The following is a 19,675-nucleotide window of genomic DNA, read 5'->3' as shown; positions in this document are numbered from 1 at the left end:
AGAACAATGACATATCCATAGAAACAACCAGTTGATGGACCCTCCACCAGAAAAGTTACACAATGCACCTTCAAGTAAGTTTGTAAACAAAGTAGATGGAGCCAGAAGTGCCCCCATGCTATGTCCATTTATATAAACAGTCTATGGTTTAATTGCACATGAGCAGCTCAATAATTCAAGTCAGTTAACGACGTGTAAATGCCTGGATAAAGAACGGGAGAGATGCAGTAGATTCATAATGTGGCAGAGCTAAAGATGCTTTTCAGTTTTGGCAGAGCTCATTAATCGAAAGAACTGCCAAACTCGCACCAAAATCTGTTACAATAAACACCAACCTGTGATTTGTTTTGCTAATCTGTTCCACCCTTAGTTGGCATTTCAGAATCTTATTAAAACAACTCAGTCTGCAATTTAAGATGATTTTAATAGTCGGCATAGCAACGATATTATTTGTTGTTGTTTTTTTTTAAAGGGCCCATATTAAGATCTATGTTATAATGTTGTTTCCTCAGCACGAACAGACCTGGAGTTGTGTTTTGTTTCATTCACACATGTTGAACACACAAACTTATATTTAAGATGAGTTCTTCTCTCAAACAGAAAACACTCTGTTCCACCTCATGATGTCATGTGGTAATACAGGAAGTGCTCCACTGAATTTTTTAACTCCGTGCAGCTTCACTAGAATCATTTGGATCGATTCAGTTCTGGAATTGCCAATCTCAACTGAACTAAAATGAGCTGTTAACTTGAAAACTACCACATCATGACATCACAAGGTGGAACATTTTGAGCTTTGGAGAGGTAGACAGACTAATAATAAAGAGTTACTCAAATACGTGTGAATGAAACAAAACACAACTCCAGGTATAGGACTTTTAACACAATTCTAAGCTCATTAAATCTGAATGAAGATATTATTTAAAGGTGCACAACGTAACTTTTCTGATGGAGGTTCTGCCACCTGTTTGTCTCCATGGTTCTGTTATTACTTAGGTGCAGGCTTAAAATGTACCACAGTATAGGATTCAAGTTTTTCTCTATGAAGACAAACAGGTAATGTAGAAAAGGTCAAGTTACAGGTCAGATCTGTGGAGTGGCGAATTGACCTTGCTAAATGCATGTCTTCAACAATAAAAACAGTTATTGAACAAATGCAAGTCAGATAGGTCTAAAGCCATATTGTGAAGCATTATGAGCAAACACTATTTAGCATTGTGATTAGGGGTGTGCAAATATGCTGAAATATCGATATATTGTATCGTTTACTGTGATGGTACAGTATCAATATCAGGGAGAGCTGTATCGATATATCGCCAAGAGTATGTTTTGGTATGTTTTACTAAATTATTTTGTTACAGCGCTCCAGTTTTGTTGCTCGTTTGGAGGAAGGAAACTCGTTTATGCGACACATTTGACATATTCACTGTTTTGATGATTAAAATGTTTGTGTTTCATATGAACTTTGCACAAGAAGTGGAAGACTTTTAGTGTCACAGCCATGATTTAGCCTTTATTTTTATTGAACCATATCAAATTGATTTGAAATATATCGAATCAAACCGAAATTACACTGTATTGAGATATGTATCGTATCAGCAACCTCTTTATGATACAGAACTGACATAGCACACTTTTACAGGTCCCATATCACTCTATTTTCTGATCCATTCTAATGTTGTTTCTTCATCACAAACAGACCTGGAGTTGTGTTTTGTTTCATTCACAAATGTTTAACACAAATCCTGCATGTTCAGGCTGAGTTCTGTGAGGTATCAGAATAGGTATGGCATGATTAGTCGACTAATCGATAATTGATCATTAAGAATTTCGTCGATTACGTTCATTTTTAATTGACAAACCGAATGTAGGTTGCTGTGCATAGAGACGAAGCTGCGTCTGACAGCGCCAACACTTTACATCCACATCTGTATCCCGATTACTGCAACATTAAAAGTTGCACTAAACCTGCACACGTACGATCTCTGAAAACATGAACCAACTCCAACGCGATATACGCACAGAACAGACTCACCATCATCATCAACATCCCTCTGTCACAAAAAGAACACCTATATTCCACTGAGTCGTGTTCTTTAGTTCGACAGAAGCTGAACCACATTAGAGCACAAGAGCTGTTTTTTTTTGTTTTTTTTTAGCCATGTGGTTAAGTTTAGTTTCTGTAAGACTTGCACAAAGCTGCATTAAACACATTATAATGTCAAACGGGCTGATGTGGCTCTAGAGTCGTTAGGGTTTATATCTTGTAAAGTTGAGTTGAGTTATGCAGATTAGTAACAGTAATAAAGATGATACTTTTAATATAAAAACATGAATGATCAATCAAAAATCTATCGTTAATTCTCTCAATGATCGATTAATATTGAGTATGGATTCTTTTCCTTATTATCAAAATCGAGTTTGAAATGTTATCGTGACAACACTGGTTTCAAGCTGCGTCTTCTAAACCAACCACCGTCTTAAACAGTATTTGATCTTTAATGGAAAACAACAGAAGCCTGCAGACTGACCCAGCCCGAGCTCCTACAGCCGTGTGTGTTTAAAGCCCAGGTAGGAGACTGTCATTGTATTTGCTCCATAATCGCTGTGGAAGCCTCTGTCTGCGCTGTGTCAATAAAGTGACGGCAAATTTGTTTTCCTTTACATAATGCTCCTGATCTCCCATAAACTGTACAGGAAAGGTCTTTAAAGCTTTTAATATTTTACCAGGCGTGATTAGATTAGCTCCTGTAGGCCGGAGAGAGGGCAAAAAGCAACGGAGAGATGTGAAACAGGTGGAGCTGCCTTGTATTTTAGTGTACTTAGAGACTTACTGTAGACTATCTTCACTAGAATAGAATCATTTGGATAATTTCAGCTCTGGAATTGTCAATCTCTATTGAACAAAAGATAAAAGGATGCTGTGAACTTGAAAACGACTGCTTCATGACATCACAAGGTGGAACAGGGCATTTAATACAGAGTGTTAGTGTAATATACTTAGGCAAACATTACCGACCCACAAGTTGTATTTGCTTTGGCTGGAATGTCCCACAGTATAACATAAAGCTTATCTATTTTCACAGACACAAGCAGGCAACACCACCAGGTCAAGTTACAGATAAGATCTATGGAGAGGCAAGTCTGCTTACAGCAACATGTTTTCCAAGATATTTTTGAGTAATAAAAACATTTGCAATTTACTAAATGTGAAACAGATGAATAATGGCATACTGTGGAACATTCTAGGCAAAGAAGCAATAACATCTCCATGGCGACGAGCAAGTGACAGCAGTTGCCATGTTACAGATAAGATTTATGGAGAGGCAAGTCTGCTTACAGTTGCATGTTTTTCAAGAGATTTTTGAGTAATAAAAACATTTGTAATTTACTAAATGTCAAAGAGATGAATAATGGCATACTGTGGAACATTCTCGGCAAAGCAATAACATCTCCATGGCGACGATCATGTGACAGCAGTTGGCCATGTTGCAGATAAGATCTATGTAGAGTAAGGCTGGGCGATATGGAGAAAAAAACTCCTGCACAAATAAATATGCCAAATTCCACAATGTCTTTTTTTTTTTTTTTTTTTTTTTTTTTTTAAATCATAGTGCAAAGAGGTTGGCAGTTCATGTAGGAACAAAGTGCTTCTGCCACATTTAAGATGACAAAATAATCCCTACATAAATAATAATTTAACTGTAAAATTAAAGAAATACATATTGCCTTCTTTTCATTCATAAATAAAACAACTCAACTCAAGCTCATCTTTGCATTAACTGTTAACCATGCGATAACCATGAGCTCCTTTAGCAGAGGAAGCTCAGGAGGTTCCTTATTTTAACAGATCTATGTTCCTCACCAGCGTCAGGAGCTCTGAGGTTTCCCACAATCCACTGCAGATCAAACCCAACGTTTCCAAACACTATTGTACAAGTGACACTGCAGCAGATTATTCATTAAAATCATCTGCATAAATAAACTTTACATTACTAAAATTTACAACATATAAACCAATGACTCTAGAGCCACATCAGCCCATTTGAGATTATAATGTGTTTAATGCAGCTTTGTGCACATGTGTTTAAATTTTACAGAAATGAAACTTAAGACCACATGGCTCATTTGCATAAACAGCACGCTCCTTGTCATGCGGTTCAGCTTCTTTCGGATTAAAGGACGCGACTCGGTGGAATATGAGGATGTGCTGCTGATGGTCTTGTCTGTAAATGGTAGAAAAGTTTCGTGGTGCTAGAAGCTTTTCACTGGCAATAACTTTGGGCATTCACGTCGAAGAGTGAGGAGTGAATGAGACACAAGTGAGAAAAATCAAGGAGGCAGGGGCGCGCACAGAGAAAGCAAACAAGCGAAGAGGCAAAATTACAATATACGATATGTCAGAATCCATATTAAGTTTTTAAAATATCTCGATATATTTAAAAGATCGAGATATCACCCACCCCTAATAGAGAGGCAAGTCTGCTTACAGTAGCATGTTTTTCAAGGAATTTTTGAGTAATAAAAACATTTGTAATTTACTAAATGAAAAATAGCTCATACTGTGGAACATTCTAGGCAAAGCAATAACATGTCCACGGCGACAAGCAGGCGGCATAATGCGCCGTTAAAATCAAGAGTCAGTACACATGGTACATTTCAAATACATCCAGGAGCATTAACGATTGAGAATGCACTAAATTATTAATGGCTTCACTAATACACGTATCACATGCATTTCAAATCATGTGTGCTGAGGTCTGAACTACAGGGCTAAAAGTTGCACTGCGGAACTTTTCTGGTGGACTGAGATGTTATTATGTTGCCTGGAATATCCCATGGTATGACTTTAAACATATCTATCTAGCGTTCATTCATCATGGTTGTTTCTATTGCTTAAAAATACAACAATTCCTTCAGCAAAATAGGGGCAGCTCTCCACAGATCTGAACCGTAAATCTGTAACCTGCTTGTCTGCCTCACGATAAATAGGTTTAATCTATATTGGTGAACATTCTAGACAATTACGAAACATTTCCATGGAGATAAGTTACGTGGGTGCACCTTTAAGTCGAACACACAAGACTAAAATGGAGATAAAAAAAAAAAAGACATGACATGACCTAAATACCTGTTTGAACACCTTAAACAAATGGCTGACTGAGCTAAACATATGTTAAGCAAATTGACTATGTTCTTGAGCAAATACTTTTAAAGGATTCAGGAAAATGGAACAGGACTTAGGAGTGGGGACATTAAAGGTGCATTGTGTAACTTTTCTGGGGGAGGGTCTGTCAAATGCTTTTCTCCGTGGACATGTTATTGCTTTAATGATTCACACTATGGAATTAAACCTTTCCATCTTTATTGAGAATCAAACCAGACCAAGTTACAGGTCAGATCTGTGGAGAGGCGACCCCGCTCACAGTCAGAATGTCTGTTTTTCTAGGCATTTTTGAGCTATAAAACCACCTGTAATTGAATAAATGTAAAGTAGAGCTGTTTAATGTCATACTGCGGAACATTCCAGGCAGAGAAATGACAAATCCATAGAAACAAGCAGGTGACGGACCCCCGAACAAAAAGTTACATAGCGCAGCTTTAAACACCACCGATCAATTTTTGAAAACAAGCAAACCTGTCCGCAAAAAGGCAACTTTAAATTCACCTAACACTCAATGTCAAGGACCTTCTCTGATACATTTTACATTTTATTTTGAAATTTGATGAAGACGCCCTCAGCTTCACGAACCAAGAACAACACAATAGATGGATTTGACACTGTAGACCGGGGGGTGGGCAATTATTTTTTCCATGGGGCCTCATGAGAAACAGAAAATATTGTGGAGGACCGAGCCAAAACGCTTAACTCAATTCTGCGTAATATTAATTGTATTTCTTAATAAAAAGCAGTAAATAGCATTGTTTAGACAAGCTGGTAAGACTGATAAAAGTACATGTTAAGCACTGTACACGGACTAAGCAATGAAAAAGTGAGGCTGCCTTACAAAAAATGTCATTAAAAAACACCTCTAAAATAAAAGCGATGCAGCTTTAGTCCATGCATGAGGTAAAAGTATATAATATGTTTATGTTGTAATTCCAAATGAGCTTCAATGGGTCAGTCACAGTCATTTAAAGAGCCGTATGTGGTCCGGGAGCTGTACAATGCCTAGGTCTGTTGTAGACAGTAAATCAATGGAATCTTGTTTGGCATGTATTCATTGAGCTGTTTAACTAGTACAAACCAGCCAGCAGACAGCGTTCAGATCCTATAGGCTACAACATCATGTCATTATTACGAGCAGAAAAACACTTCGATTGAGAATATCATTTAAGGGTCCATATTATGCTATTTTCTGATCTATGTTATGCTGTTTTCACATCACAAGCATGACCTGGAGTTTTGTTTTGTTTTCATTTAACTCAGGTTTTCTCTCAAACTGAAAACACTAAGGTAATACAAGAAGCGTTCTGCTGCGTTTTTAAAATCCATGCCCCTTCACTAGAATCATTTGGATGATTTCAGCCTTAGAATCGCCAATCCTTACTGAACTAGACAGAAAAAGGAGCTGTTAACTTGAAAACTACCACTACAAGACATCACAAGGTAGAACACAGCATTTGATTAGAGCTTTGATTTAGACAGACGAATAATAATAATAATGGCTTACTCGAACATATGTGAATAAAACAAAACGCAACTCCAGGTCTGTTTTTGAGGAGGTAATAACATTCCGAGTCGTAAAGCTCACGAGAGTCAATTTTGCAGAATATATGACCTTTATTAAGTGCTGGTCAGGATCTATCTATGACTTTTACAGCCAGATGAATCCTGTTCTCCAAAGTTCAACCCTTTTCAATTTTTGTGAAAGTATATGGACTTAACCAGAACTAAACCAGGACTAAACCAGGACTAAACCAGGACTAACCACTTTTCAACCAGTGCATTCACCAAGGATTAAGTACAACTAAACCCAGGTCTGAACCAGGGTCTAAAAATTCTACTAAGCATGGAGGACCTCAGTGGTCTATTTCAAATACAAATGGTGTTTGCTTATTTGTTTGTTTTCCATCTAATTTATCTAATGTCATATGTCTGAACATGCACTATAATGTACTTAATTATACACTGAATATCTTGTAGATGAAATATTGTAAATTATAAGGGTAGGATTAAAATAAGATATGCTTCTTCCTACTCCTTGTTTGAACAGAGCTGGATATCATTAAGAAGTTGCAGCTGCATACATACCTCCATGATACAATACATATTTCAATTCAGTGCACTTCCAATTCAATATAATATATTTAAAATCGATTCGATACGGTTCAATAAAAATGAATGGCTAAATCATGGCTGTGATACTAAACGTTTTTGTTAAACCACTTCTTGTGCAAAGTTCACATGAACCACAAACATTTTAATCATCAAAACGTCCTCTAAACAAGCAACAAAACTGTAGCAAAATAACATAAATATACGAAAAAATACTCTTGGCGATATCAACACAGCAGCCCCTGATATCGATACTGTATCATCACATTAAACGATATTTTTGCACACCCCTATTTTTGAACATTAAATTGTTTTTAGCAATTTTGTTTGTTTGTTTCTTTTTTAAATGTACATGTTCTGAGAGTATGGAAATTATATGCTGTGCCTTTATACCTTAAAAAAAAATAAAAATGCTCAAAAATATCTCTGGCACATCTTCTGCAGAGTAGCCTATTTCTATCAATTTATTTGACACATTAATAATACTATATCTGATCACTGCTTTTTCACAATTTGCAAGCATAAAAAAATACATAGTACTGTTTTAAACCACTTCTTGTGCAAAGTTCGTATGAAACACAAACAGTTTAATCATCAAAACTTCCTCTAAACAAGCAACAAAATCACAACATAAATATACCAAAAAATACCCTTATCGATATCGACACAGCAGCCCACGATATCGATACTGCATCATCACATTAAACAATATTTTTGCACATGCCTATTTTTGAACATTGAATTGTTTTTAGCAATTTAGTTCTCTTTATTTTATTTTATTTGTTTGTTTGTTAAATGTACATGTTCTGAGAGTATGGAAAATGCTCAAAAATAAATTAACTCTAAAATACCATGGCACATCTAACCTGTTTCTATACATTTATTTGACAACATTAATAATACTGTATCTGATCACTGCTTTTTCACAATTATTTGCAATAAGTACTATATACAAGTACAGTATACATAGTACTGTTTTAAACCACTTCTTGTGCAAAGTTCATATGAAACACAAACATTTTAATCATCAACACTTCCTCTAAACAAGCAAGAAAACTGTAGCACTGTAACAAAATCATGACATAAATATACCAAAAAATACTCTTGGCGATATCAACACAGCAGCTCCTGATATCAATACTGCATCATCACGTTAAACAATATTTTTGCACACCCCTATTTTTAAGAATTGAATGTTTTTTTAACAATTTTGTTTCTTTCTTTTTTAAATGTACATATTCTGAAAGTATGGAAACTATATGCTGTGCCTTTATTAAAAAAATGCTCAAAAATATCTCTAAAATACCATGGCACATCTTCTGTAGAGTAGCCTATTTCCATACATTTATTTGACACATTAATAATAATATATCTGATCACTGCTTTTTGACAATTATCTGCAAGCATAAAAAATACATAGTGCTGTTTTAAAACACTTCTTGTGCAAAGTTCATATGAAACACAAACATTTTAATCATCAAAACTTCCTCCAAACAAGCAACAAAACTGTAGCACTGTAACAAAATCATAACATAAATATACCAAAAAATACTCTTGGCGATATCGACACAGCAGCCCCCGATATCGACACTGTATCATCACATTAAACGATATTTTTGCACACCCTTATTTTTGAAAATTTTACCTTTTTAACAATTTTGTTTGTTTTTTTCTTTTTTAAATGTAGATATTTTTTTAATACCTTAAAAAAAGTTCAAAAATATCTCTAAAATACCACGGCACATCTTCTGTACAGCAGCCTATTTCTATACATTTATTTGACAACATTAATAATACTGTATCTGATCACTGCTTTTTCACAATGATTTGCAAGCATAAAAATAATATACACAGTGCTGTTTTAAAATAATCAATAAATGTGAGGAATGAATGGGACATTGCATGACTTTGTGTCCCTCCAGTGCTCGTGTGTCTGTGGTCTGCAGCCTGCCTGATCTGTCCCGCTACAGCTAGCTCCCACCGGCTAGCCTCTCCACCGCTGGGAACACCAATAAAACTCCAACATTCTCATACTTTTACAACCTTGGCAGCCACGGCGACAACCTCTGACACAAACCGGGGAGTCTAGCAAAGTGTCCCCGCGTTGCAAATTTCATGACTAAGCGCTTATTTTTTTTATTGCGTGCGGGCTAGCTAGTTAGCAAAGGGGGCTACTGTCTCCAGCTGTGTGTGTGACAGCAGCGAGGATGTCTAAATGATGCGAGAGAGGATTTGGATGCAGCCACTATATGCAAGCTTAAAATACGGCATTCACCTTTAAAACAACCCCTGAACACGTACCAGATCGTAAATGTAACTGTTAACCTCACCATCTTGTGCGTAAACGTGCGTAAAAACATATAGCGCGCATGGATCATTTTTGTTACCTTTTAGTTTTCGGCGCTGTGGTAGGGCAGATTTTAATCCGATGGCAAAAGGGGATGATGTTTTGCAGGATCTGGCTGGTGCGTGGGCTGCGTGGGTTAAAATGTGTCCGATCCAGCTGCCGTCTGCCCGGGCACAGATCGTCTGGGCTTCCCGCTGTTGCTGCTGCTGCTGCTGCTGCTGCTGCTGCTACTGTCGGAGTGTCCCGTCACCGCGGTACATGAGCTCTCTACGGCCCCGATGCGCTTTGATTAGGACCCCCCCTCCTCTTCTCTCCTCTCTCCTCCCTCCTTCCTACTTTCCTCTGGTCTCCTCTTCTCCTCCCTCCTCTTCCCAAACGTGCTCGGATAGGTGGCGGCGGCGGCGTGCGCGTAAAGATCCGTGTATGTGCATATGAGGAGAGCTGTGAATGAATCGAAACGCGCTTTGGGTATACACGAATGACTCATCCGGCCAGCCAGCCAGCGCGTTTTAAGCAGCTCCTCCCTGCTTTTTCTCAACAGCTGACTACCGTATGAGCCATGTGTTGACCAAGGCGCACACCGCTTGGAGCTACAGCCCTCCTCCCTTTCCCCTTTCTTCTCCCAAACGAAACTAGCAGGTGCTTATAGCGTAACGATCCGTCCCCGTCCCTTTCTGCCGCATTACACAACAGCAGAAACAGTCGCAAATGAAATGGACTTTTTGGCTGCCATGGCGTCTTCCATATAAATTAGACAGGCTTTGATAGGAAGCAGCAGTAGCGCGCTGTGTTCTAGTAAATTAAAATGAACTGAACGCCCATAGGCTTAATGTGATTGCTTTTCCAACATGGTCATTACAAATAAGGTCGTATATAGTAATAGTATGGTGCATAATTTATGATTGGGTAACGAACGACGCTGGGGAGATTTAACATGCTATAGCTCCTTGGGCCATTCCTGTCATCTGTCAGTGGTGGAAGAAGCACTCAGTTTTGTCACTTAAGTAAAAGTACACATACTGGAGCATAAAAGTACTCTACTATATAAATCTAATCTAATCTAAAAATAATAAACTAATATAAATACTATATTAAAGTAAAAGTATCACATGATCTTGAAGTTGGACTGTGTAACTTTTCTGGCAGAGGGTCTGGAAATACTACAGTTCTGCCTTGATTATTCCAGAGTATGAAAATTAACTTGATAATCACAATGGAGACAGGTTAATGGTCAGATCTATGGAGAAGCAAGCCTGCACATGGTAAGAATTCATGTTTTTGAGGTATTTTTTTGATTATAAAACACTTGAATAAAGGAGATAGGTTTAATGCCCTACTGTGGAACATTCCAGGTAAAAAAATAAATGCAAGAAACAGACTCCCCACCTTAGTTACATAGTGCAGTATTAACATATCTGTAAAAGTAAATATTTCACACAGATTATGAGAGCTAATAAAGCTTCAAACAGCTGTAGTGATTTTGATTTGTGCTGAAACAACTGAATCAGTCTTTTATTCCAACTGTTTTTAGTTATTTATTTATTTGTTGCTGCATTTATTTTTATTTTTTTCAAATTATTAATGTGAAACCCCCAGCCTTTACAGCTGGTCTCAAACTATGATAAAAAATACTTTTACTTTTCAGTCCTGTTCAAAAATGTAATGGAGTAGAAGTACAGATACCTGCTCTCAAATGTAGTGAACGTATCCACTTTAAATGTACTTGAGTAAAGTACAGATACCTAAAATAAGCTACTTTTACTACTTTTACTTTGTTACGTTCCACCACTGGATTTGGAATTAGTAAAACTGCTCGAATGGGATAAAATGTGTGTAATAAATTGAAGGGTACAGGCTATACTCTACACACACATCCCAGTAACACTGGGACTAAACAAAACCAGAACTGAACCAGGACTAAACCAGGACAAACAGGACCAAATAAAGTCTACATCTGGACTAAACTCGACTCAAACCAGAAGAAATTTGTGAGCCCATTTTTAAAAAGCTACAGTAATAAAACTGGGCATCTCACTTATAATTTACTGTGTGGTTCCATCTATCAGCATTTCCAACTGCCACTGTGTCCTTGAGCAAGACACTTCACCCACTGCCAGTATAAATGTGTGTTATTGTAGCGTCTGATAGCCCCAGAGCAGTTGTGTCTATATAATTATTATAACCGCTGCAGGAGTTAAGTGTGCCTAAGGAGGAGTAAACAAACAATGACATGTGATAGGACTTTTGGCTAGGCTATAAAACTGGGGGAAAACCTGCAACAAAACCAGGACTGCACTAGGACTAAACCAGGACCAAATAAAGTCTACATCAGGACTAAACTGGACTCAAATTATCTTTATTATGAATGCTATTGGATTAAAATGCTAAAAAAAAGAGCAGATTAAAAATAAAAACTGAACAAAATTATGTTGTAATCTTTCAAATAAGAACTACAAGTGATGTTTCTGCACTGTTTACAGTCCTTGCAACTATACATTTAAAGGTGCACTTCGTAACATTTCTAGTGGAGGGTTTGCCACCTGCTTGTCTCCATGGAAATGTATTGCTTTATCTAGAATATTCCATGGTATAGATTAAACCTATGTATCACAATCTACAGTACAGTTCAGATCTGTGGTAGATAGATATGTTTAAAAGTCATACCATGGAACATTCCAGCCAAGGCAATAACATCTCCATGGAGACAAGAAGGCAGCAGACCCTCCACTTGAAAAGTTGCACAGTGCACCTCTAAAGACGTGTTTAGCACATTTGTGGTGGCAAAAATATCCTCTGATTATCATCATTAACATATTCATATATCCAGATCATAATATTTGCCAAGATCCCTCACTCACTACACTACTCTACACTACACTTCACTACTTGGGGCACAAATGGCAGCCATGTCTCTGCCAGTCAGCCAGAGGCAGACCTGGCTACACTCTCATTATAAACATATTATCCCACCAAATGCAAAGTAAAGCAACTTTAAGTAATCCAAAGGTCCTCAAACTGTCAATTTAGTCTACATTTCTGTCCTCCTTTGGTTTAGACCTTATTTACAACTACTATATATAGTATGTGTAGTCCTTTTTTTAGTCCTGGTTTAGACCTAGAATAGTCTTTTTTTTTTTTTTTTTTTTTTCTTTTAGACTTGGTTAAGCCCTAGTTAAGACCTAGAATAGTTCTTTTTTAGTCCTGGTTAAGCCCTAGTTTAGACCTAGAATAGTCCTTTTAAGTCCTTTTTTAGCCCCAGTTTAAACCTAGAATAGTCCTTTTTATAGACCTGATCTATCCCTAGTTTAGACCTAGAATAATCTTTTTTTTAGATCTGGTTTAGGCCTAGTTTAGATCTAGAATAGTTCTTTTTTTAGTCCTGGTTTAGCCCTACTTTATACCTAGAATAGTCCTTCTTTTAGAGCCAGTTTATCCCTAGTTTAGACCTAGAATTGTCATTTTTTTAGTCCTGGTTTAGCCCAAGTTTAAATCTAGAATAGTCTTTTTTTGTCGTAGTTTAGCCCTATTTAAGACCTAGAATAGTACTTTTTTGGTCCTAGTTTATCCCTAGTTTAGACAGAAAATAGTCATTTTTTTAAACCTTGTTTAGCTGTAGTTTAGACCTAGAATAGTCTGTTTTAAGTCTTAGTTTAGCCCTAGTTTATACCTAGAGTGGTCCTTTTTTAGCCCTGGTTTAGCCCTAGTTTAGATCTAGAATTGTCCTTTTTTAGATCCAGTTTATCCCTAGTTTAGACCTAAAATAGTTCTTTTTTTAGACTATATTTAGCCCTAGTTAAGCTGTATAATTGTCCTTTTTCAGTCCTGGTTTAGCCTAGTTTAGACCTAGAATTGCCCTTGTTTTAGTCCTAATTTAGCTCTAGTTTACACCTAGAATGATCCTTTTTAAGTTCTGGTTTCGATCTGGTGATACTTGGTGGGGAAAAGTTGGCCTCTCCCACATTACAGTGATGAATTATGATAACAGTAAATCTAATACGTGCATGTGTTTAACCTACCTTTCAAGATGCACTGTCTCCCATTTCTTCTTCTTCTTCTTCTTCATAAATAGTCCATAGTTACACTCCTCCTCCTCCTCCTTCTCCTCTTCTGGTCCCGGAGCAGATGGACAGATGCAGGCCGATAATATTGAGAGTGCGCAGAGGCGTAACTGTTTGTATAACCCAGCAGAATCGTATTAAAACCACTGGCTCCTTCCGTAGTGAACCCGGGGTTAATTAGCTGGCTTCCTCGCGTCCAGGGCCACTGAATGGTCATGGCGGTTGTCACGGGCGACCGGGTTCGTCTTATCAGATGTGGGGTTGTTGGGAAGCTGGTCAGAAGCAGAAGTGTTTATGCATAAAACACACAGAGGATGAAATCAACTGAGGACAGACATGGAGGAAGCAGAAAACACAACAAGAAGTGAATAGAAATCAGCAGGTTTATAAAAGATGCATTATGTAACTTTTCAGGTGTTGGTTCTGCTTGTTTTCATGGATATGTGACTGTTTAAGATGGGAGTATGCAGTATGGCATTGAACTTTCTAATCAATAGAGACAAGCAATGGCACTAGGGAAGTTGTAGGTCAGATCTGTGGAGAGGCGAGGTCGTTAACAATAAGAATGGATATCTTTCGAGGTTTTTCTTTCTTTTTTCAGCAAAAATTCTGGTAATAGGCCAAATGTAAGATAGATGAGTGTAAAGCCTTACTGTGGAACATGTCCATGAAGACAAGCAGGTGGCAAACCCTTCTACTTCCACCAGAAAAGTGACATAGACCAGCTTTAACACTCTCATATTACACTATTTTCTGATCTAAACATCTATACTTGGAGTTTTGTTTTGTTTCATTCACACATGTGTAACACACAAATCCTGCATATTTACGCTGTTTTCGTTACGAGGGCTGGGTATCATTAAGAAGTTGCCGATACGACACATACCTCGATACATAGGCCTCGATACGATACATATCTTGATACGGTGCACTTTTGATTCAATACAATATATTTCAAATCAATGCAATATGGTTTAGTAAAATATAAATGCTAAATTATGGCTGTGACACTAAAAGTCTTTGTTAAATCACTTCTTCTGCAAAGTGCATATGAAACACAAACATTTTAATCATAAAAACTGTGAAAATGTCAAATAAAGGTATTTTCTTCATCTAAAGAAGCAACAAAACTCTAGCTGTAACAATATAATTGAGTAAAATATACCAAAAAACACTCTTGGTGATATATCAATACAGCAGCCCACAATATTGATACTATTTCATCACATTAAACAATACGATATATCGATATTTTTGCACATCCCTATTCGTCACTGTGTTTTTAAGCTCAACACACCTTCACTAAAATCGTTTGGATAATTTCAGCCCTGAACTAAAGGTAAAAGGAGCTGTTCACTTGAAAACTACTGTTACATGACATCACAAGGTGGATCAGAGCATTTTGAGCTTTGGGGAGGAAGACAGACTAATAATAAAGGATTAATGAAACATGTGTGAATGAAACAAAACACAACTGGGCATGTTTTTGACGATGAGGTAACAACATTCTAAGATAGTTTAAAGCTCACAAGAGTCAATTTTGTTTAATGTAGGACCTTTAACCTACAAATTAAACTTTCTACAGTGCTTTGCTTAGTTTCAAGACAGGTGTTTGTTGTAAACCTTATTTAATTTAAACCTTATTTTCTTTTCTTCTGAGTTGGGTAACTTATATAATACTAAAATGCTACATAATACTTGATAAAAGCAGGAAGTATTTGTAAATGGAGATATAGAACAATGCATCTAGGCCAAGGATGTTTTAATATAACACATTACACAACAAAGCAGACCAGTCTAATCACAATCAGGTGAAGCCATGCCCTTGGAAATAACTCGCCAAAGAGCTGATTTAGTGATGGAGGTGCTCGAAAAAACAAACCTTATTTAAGAGATGCGGTTACCTAGGCGATGAGGCGGAAGTAGGCCACCGTCAGGACCATTCTCCCCCCAGCCTCCACCTGCACCCGTCTCCAGCAGACCTACACATTATAACAGCATGCGAACCAGGCACACACACACACACACACACACACAAACACACACACACACAAACACACATACACACACAGCCTATATATGGGCATAAGAAATTAGAATTGATAATTGAAGTGTTTCAGTGATGATGTTATATTCTCCGATCGAGGGCAAGAGACTGTTTTTGATTACATTCTTAAAGGTGCACTGTGTAACTTTTTGGGTGGGGGTCCGTCACCTGCTTGTTTCTATGGAGATGTCATTGCTCTGTCTGGAATGTTCCACAGTATGACATTAAACAGCTCTAACTTACTTATTAAATTGCAGGTGGCTCAAAAATACCTAGAAAAACAGGCATTCTGACTGTGAACAGGGTCACCTCTCCATGGATCTGACCTGTAACTTGGTCTAGTTTGGTCTCCATAAAGTCATACTGTGAAACATTCCAGACAAAGCAATAACATCTCCATGGAGAAAAGCATCTGACGAACCCTCCACTAGAAAAGTTACACAATGCAATGTTGTTCCCTCCTCAAAAACAGACTTGGAGTTGTGTTTTGCTTCATTCATACATGTTTGAGTAACCCTGGGTGATTAGGCTGTCTACATCTGAGAATGCTTTGGTCCACCTTGTGATGTCATGAAGGGATAGTTTTCAGGTTTTCAAGTAGCTTTAGTTCAGTAGAGATTGGTAATTCCAGGACTGTAATTATGCAAATGATTCTAGTGAATGTGTATGGAGTTTAAAAACACAGTGGAGCACTCCTGTATTACCACATTACAAGGTGGAACAGAGTGTTTTCTGTTTGAGAGAAGAGCTCAACCTTAATATGCAGGGTTTGTGTGATAAACATGTGTGCATGAAACAAAACACAACTCCAGGTCTGTTTTTGAGGAAACAACATTAGAACAAAGATCAGAAAATTTAAAATAGTTTACTTGTCCTACATTTAATATTATAGGCTTATATACAATGATTTGTAGCAGAAGCAGTGGCTGTAAGCATAACAAAAATGGAAATATAAAAACAGATGAACAAAATATTATTACAATTGGAAGAACAGAATAAATATGGGTGAACAATATGGCATAAAACAGTGAAAGATGATACAATTACTACAGTAAAAGTATTAAACTATAGTAGTATACCTATAGAATTTACTACTACTTCTACTACTACTACTACTACTACTACTACTACCACTTCTATTCAAACTATTACTAAAGCTTCAACCCCAATTTCTATTATTGCTATGCCACTATCACTAATTCTTTCTCCACCTGGGAACCATTGATCTTTTTCCTCCTTTTTCCCTCCTGAGTTCACACATGGAACACATCAACTGGGACTAACTTCAGAACTAATCGTGGACTAAACCAGGATTAAACTGGGTAAAATGGTAAATGGTCACATTTTTATGCTGCGCTTTTCCACCTTTAAGGCACTCAGAGCTCTTTACAACAAGGAACCACTCACACACACACACACACATTCAGGTGGGTTAAGTGTCTTGCCCAAGGACACAACAACAGTATTCATCTCTGGGATCTGGATAAGGTGACAAAAATGAAATAATACATAAGCCTTTGAAACGCCGTTTTTCAAATCACATGTAAACAAACGGACGTGTGGACAGTGAGAAGACCACATAAAGATCCACAGCATGACTTAAACTTACACTTTTCTCTGAAGACAAGTATGAGAGTCCACCAGGCTATGTGACAGGTCAGATCTGTGGAGAGGCGACCCTGCTCGCTGTAAGAATGCATGTTTTTGATTATATATGGCCAGTGTTGGGTACAGTAACGTAAGTACTTTTTTCAGGTAAAAATAGTGTAATGCGCTATTACAGAAAATTTGGTAACAAAATGTAGCTCACTTTTCAATTTCGGCGCTAATTTTCTGTGTACGTGGGTGCAGGGGACACTGATCCCACGGCCCCAGGAAGCAGTGAGGACCAGCGAGAGAAGCTGCAAAGCACGCAGCCTGGGCGTCATGCCACCTTCACCTCAAGACTTTCCTGGCCAACCCAGAGCCGGTCGCGGCGCATCGCCACGGAGGAAGTGCACTTGGCAGCCGTCCCTTGCCTGCCCAGTTTACCTCTTAACGTCCTCTTGAACTCTCTCTTCAAAGTTCTTCTCAGCTTTCCCTTACAGTACATGTCGACTATCAGTTTTGTGCCCGTATTTAGCCTTAGATGGAGTTTACCTCCAAAAACTTACCAAAGTAACAAGTAACATAAAAAGTTACTTTCCATAGAAGGTAACTAAGTAAAGTAAGGGATTACTCTTTAAAGAAGTAACGAGTAATGAGCAAACACTACTTTTTTAAAGTAACTTCCCCGGAATTGTTTATGGCCAATAAAATGTGAGTGAATACATGCAAGATTCATCAGCCATCATCACCATCATCATCATCATCACCATCATCATCATCATCACCATCATCATCATCATCATATCATCATCATCATCATTCATACTGCAGCTTTAAAGGGACAGTATAGAATTTTGGACATAGATGTTTGAAATAAAACTAACCTTGCATTGCATGAATCGTCGCATGTTGAGGGACTATTTTCTCATATATCAGTCCGCCGCTGCCGAGCTTTCTATCAGGAAGTACAACTTACTGCTGCTGCTCAGACAGAAATCCTTCAAATACAAGGTAGGTTTTACTTCTAAAATTATTCTATTGACCCAGACATTCACATGGACAGTCTGGTGTAATAACAGATTTGCTTCGGGTGTTTTGTTTAGTGGGTAAGACTGTTTTTAGTGGACAGTGTCTCCACACTTCTCCAACACTCTGGATCACTAGGAATTTGGGCCCTATATCAAAAATTCCGAACTGTCCCTATAAAAGAGTCCCACATACAAAACACACACAGCACAACGCAAACTAATGAGACTTTAGTCGGGAGTAGTACAATAATAATAGCCACATTTATTTGAGTTACAGGCAAGTTTCCTTTTACACTATTTTATCCTTAATTCTTACACACATGAACAGTTCCAGGGGCACACAGTTAAGATGCTCAGAAGAGAGGGAGCCATAAATAAAGTGGTTTCGATCAAGACATAAAAATATAGGAAGTAAGTCCGAATATGAGTTTCAAATACTGCTCGTCACATTTACTCAGTAGTGGTACTCAAAGTGCACAGTCTATTCTTACAGTATCAGACATCGATTCTTAAACAATAATGCTTTTTCACACATTCAACAACAAACAAGGCAAACCTATCAAAGGCACAGGACTCACGGCAATATTCAGCGTCTGAAAAAGTCATTTGTACATTTGGGATTTTCCTTCACGTGTACGTTTTTTTCTGTTTTTTTATAGAGTTAGAATGACCCTCCAATGGCACTGTACAGACAGGAAGTGGAAACATGACTTCCTCTGGGGAACTAAATAGAGGAAGCAATCCAGTTTTATTTATGGTTCTGTTAAAATAACTGACAGGGTAGTGTTAGTTTAGAGCTGTCTCGACTTGGATTAGTGGTCAATCATTGGGACTAGAGTGAAAACAAAAAGTTGGATTTTGTGTGCATGTTTACATATTTACAGGTCATAAACATTTCCTCAACTCAGAATCTTTGACACTGTTGACACGGTACAATTAAAATTTCAATTGCATTATCTAAAAAGCTAGGTTCAAAATTTCAATGTGCACATTAGCATGCTAATTGTTGTTAGTTTTACCGTGACACTGGTCTCTGAAGTTGTGAAAAACTCTTATAAACCCATCATGGTGAATAATTAGGGTGCTCTGAATGTGTAAAGTAAGTGAGGAATAACTTTGGACCATCACAAAGTTCTGTTTTTCACGTTTTTTAAGACAGAGAAAATCATACTCAAAGCCTTGAATTGATCTTGGTTACATCATAAGGAAAAATGATGCTAATGCTGCATTCTATTGAATGTGGGTAGTCGATAAATCCGAGTTAGTTCTCTCAACATATGTTGTAAATGCGGTTCCATTGCAACAGTTGGGGAAAATATGGATGTCCGA

General features: G+C 37.5%; 1 protein-coding gene across 1 annotated transcript in view; it reads right to left on the bottom strand.

Moving 5' to 3' along the window:
• Nucleotides 1-10,085, bottom strand: part of LOC110168276 (1-phosphatidylinositol 4,5-bisphosphate phosphodiesterase beta-4) — a 222,765-nt gene extending 212,680 nt beyond the window's left edge. The window contains exon 1 of the mRNA XM_055149678.1: nucleotides 9,667-10,085. The gene's annotated coding sequence lies outside the window, so the exon portion shown is untranslated. The remainder of the gene's footprint in view (nucleotides 1-9,666) is intronic.
• Nucleotides 10,086-19,675: the final 9,590 nt, after the last annotated feature.

This window comes from Boleophthalmus pectinirostris, unplaced genomic scaffold (genome assembly GCF_026225935.1).
Source record: "Boleophthalmus pectinirostris isolate CB_2022bp ecotype Guang Dong unplaced genomic scaffold, ASM2622593v1 HiC_scaffold_13, whole genome shotgun sequence".
Taxonomy (NCBI): Eukaryota; Metazoa; Chordata; class Actinopteri; order Gobiiformes; family Gobiidae; genus Boleophthalmus; species Boleophthalmus pectinirostris.
This window is presented reverse-complemented; position numbering and strand designations above follow the sequence as displayed.